The sequence below is a fragment of the Atta colombica genome, unplaced genomic scaffold, assembly GCF_001594045.1.
Source record: "Atta colombica isolate Treedump-2 unplaced genomic scaffold, Acol1.0 scaffold141, whole genome shotgun sequence".
NCBI classification, from domain to species: Eukaryota; Metazoa; Arthropoda; class Insecta; order Hymenoptera; family Formicidae; genus Atta; species Atta colombica.
Window position 1 is genome coordinate 1,456,639 of NW_017259230.1, and position 4,161 is coordinate 1,460,799.

General features: G+C 28.5%; 1 pseudogene; it reads right to left on the reverse strand.

Annotated features, from left to right (window-relative positions):
• LOC108684881 overlaps positions 1 to 4,161 on the reverse strand; it is a 179,798-nt pseudogene that overhangs the window by 67,976 nt on the left and 107,661 nt on the right.

Sequence of the window (4,161 nt, forward strand, 5' to 3'; positions counted from 1 at the left end):
AACTATATATTTTATAGTTTTTAAATATATAAATTTTTATTTTAATATTATTCTATTTTAATATTAGGTAATATAATAATAATATGTGCACATATCATATTTGCATTTTTATACTCGTACATCTTGATAACAAGAAAAATTATACATAATTCATTAGCAAATTATTACGTATGAAAATATTTTTAGAAACTCAACTTTAATCGTAAATTTACTTTTATAAATTACAAAAAGAATAATGTAATCTGTAAGTTGTAACTTTATTTATATATGTGTATGTTATATATGTGTGAGTAAATATACATCTTTACATAAATTTCAAAATTATCCTCTAAAATTGTTGTAATTCTTCGTAAAATTTTTTTTACAATGCAGAAGTAATTGTTATCTCTAAAAAACGTTTGGTACTTTATATCATATAATTCTTATAACTGATCTCTGAACGAAAAGAAAATGCGCCTTTTTGTCTGCCAACAGCCGCATGGTCATCGCGCAGAAAATGAGGAAACGCTGCCAATCCTATGAATTATCGCCGGTGTCCGCCGATATCCTGCATTAATGCTAATGTGGGGTGTTACCGAATTGTTGAACAAGGGCAGATTGAACGCGCGCGAGAGGTGGTGCGGTCTGCCCTCACTCTCGCCATTCTGCACACCGTTATACTGCAGCCGCGTAACGGTCTGTTGATGCATTATTCAAGCGCAAACGCTGCCTCTACCGCGCGCGTGTTGCCGCGCTGTTGTGCGTTAACTTGTCCTAAACTCCGGCAGCACAACGTTCGGGAGACGTCGGAGGAGAGATCGCTCGACGATGCTCACAAAAGTCGGGAGTCTTGAGAGTAAACGCGCGGGCAACCATCCTGACATTTCGAACGTGCACAAAAATATGTGTTATGTGTATCACACATTTAAATATCTAGATATTGACAATTCCAAACAGGATCCCTTCGTTTTTTCATCGGTTTGTCAGCATTTCTTTAGTAAAACAAAACTGTTCTTTCTTTCGGGAAAAATACGAAGCTGATCTCGAGTTTTCATTTTTTTTAATAAGCAACACAAATCTATAATTGATAAAAATATTCATTATTTTAATAATATATTATACTGATAAAAATTGATAACAATAAAGATTTTAAATATATATTGAAAAATCACAGAATTGAAAAACAATTTGTTTTTATGATGCAAAAAGATGTACATATGTAATTACGTTTAATAAATTGAAAAAATACGTTGTATTATTGTTATAATCCTAAAACGCTGTTTTGTTTTACTTAAATATTGTGATTAACATTCAAAAGACAGAATTATTCTGGGATGATTATTGAGCTTCACCGTGAATGAAGTCATTGTAAGCTGTAGATTGCTAATTATAGCATACCCTTAGGGAACCTAATGCCATGTTCATATCGTATCGTATAATATACAATATGATACGCCTCTTGACTGATGTAAGCCGCATAGTTTATGCGCTTCATAACTTCATTTACAGAGAATATAGAACAAGATTTAACTATAAAGTACATTTGCGATCAAGAAATGTGTGTTGTTCTTAATTGTGTAATAAATATTATAATTTTGATAATAAGTTATATAATTCGAAGAAATTTATAAAAATATAACAAAATTTTAAAGAAAACTTATTTTCAAATATTTAATTTAAAAAAAATTATATTAAAAATAATTTGTATAAATTTATATATTATTTTACTAATAATGTAATATAAAGAATAAAACATTTTTCAGCAGCTGTTAAAAACACAGTGATACATTGAATATTTCCTTTCCAATTCTGCTTTTCAATTTTATAGCTTCTTTGATTTTTATTTCATTTAAAAGCGAGCTACTAATTAAGTTTGAGCTTTTGCTTTATTTATAGAAAAGTGAACAACCACACATAAGAAATCAGGAAAGAGGATTAATAACTAAATAGACAGAAACAAGAGACATATAATATCCGATATGTTTATCTGGTCATGAAGTTAGCGAACGTTTTCTATGGCAAGATATCGAAGATATTTTAACAGTAGTATTTTTACGACATTTGAATGACGTGCAATGAAACGCGAAAACTTTTTTCAGGTCAATTCTTCTCTATTCATAAGATTTACAAATACATATTAAAATTTGACATGATCAAAAACTCATTTTCAAAAAATATTTCGAGTTTCTTTTTGTCATAAAAAACAAAAAGTTAGACTTTAAATCTCTGCAAACTTATTTTGTAGTAAATATAGTGCTGATGATAATTAATCGTTATCCTCAATAAAGTTGATGAATCAATAAATTCTACTTTTCTTCCAAAAAGGAATCATTTAATCGGCTAACTAAATGAATCGAGAGATTATCTCATGCGGCAAATATGGAGACATATATCTAGTAATACCTAAATACATTGATGGAAGCTTGTTATGCGCGATGTAGTCATGGCAGATCACCATTGTGTTGGCTCCATCGGCATTATCACGAAGTGTCGAGAGAGTACCGCTAGGAGATCTTGCATGTGTTTGTGCAACGGAGAGCAAGAGTCCCGTGGAAACAATTAATCTAGCCCTCTGATTACTTCACACCAACGCATCCGTCCCCCTTCCCCCTCCCTATCCACGATATCATTGCTCTCGCTTCAACAGTAGCTGCAGCTGAGACGTCAAAACTCGAGATATTAATATGTTCTCTCGGCAGGCAGAGAGATGGCGATCATCTCGAGATCTTATTGATATTCTCCTACTGATTAAATTATTATAGCTCCGTTATGCTTTTATATGCAAAATTAGCGAGAAGGGGATACTTTCGCTCTCTAAACATAAATCTGTTTAGACAGCTGCGATAAAATGCTTATGCTCTGTTGCAAACTTCGTGACTCCGGTAAACTGACTCCATTACGCGAAATGAGATTTATTCCGAGTATCTAATGGATTCACAGTACGATACGATAAAGTCGTAAATAACAATCGACCGTGGCATGTTCTCTACTAATGGCGCCATAGAATTAACGTAAAACGAAATGAAATAGTACTTTTTTCGAAAATGATAAAATACAATAAGATGTACTAGCGAAAAAACGAAATTATAGATCATCATTATTTGCTATATAGATATAATAAATATAATTATCTTTTATAAATATATATATATAATAAATTATATATATATATATATATGGAAAATATATATAACAGAAGAAATTACGAACATAGAATAAACGATATACTATTGCAATATATTAGAGTAGTTGATAACCTTTCATTTTTCGCATCCAATGATAATCCAATACACATTTAATGCCGTACTACAATACGTGAACATAGAATGCACACGCCGTTTAAGATAAATATCATTACGTTTTCGATGATTTTGATATAGGAGAATGGAAGAATTACAAATATTTAAAGGAAATAAAGCCAACGATTATTTATCAATTATAGAAATCTTTATTTCAAAGAGTGTTGATTTTAAACTACAGTGATTAATTTATATATTATTAATATGAACTATAACTTTAAACAAAATCAATTTGACACTGTCCCGTATATAGTGACGCAGGATTTTATTTAAAATTATAGTTTATATATTGTTAATATGTGTAGGAATAATTATTACAGTTTCAAAATCAAATAATAACAGGAATATTTTTTTTGAGTAAAAACTTCTATTAATTAATAACTTTGTCGGCTATATTTAGTTTTTTCCCTTACTGTTCGCACTAACTCACTATTATCTAATATGAATATGAATATGAAATAGGATTTTAATATTAGAAAAAAATCAATTTTTTGATAAAAAAAATAAAATTATAATTTACTATTAATTTGTAAAATTTGATATTTAAAGGAAAAAAAAGGAAGTTATTATTAAATTTTAATAATTATATGCTACATCCATTAATAAATATATTTTATTCTTAAAATGATCTTTAGTAGATATAAAATATATGTTATGCAGATGTTACATATATTTATAATTTGTCATAAATTTAATAATATCTCAAGAAATGTAATTCAATTACGATACAATAATATCCTTTTCTGATTGAATTATTATTTTAATTTTATAAATTCAGAAATAAAGAGAGAATATCCTTTAATATTATTATTAATCTGCGAAATATATTTTTAATTTTTTTATTATTTTATTTTTTAAATTAGTAATTATATTCTTATTAACA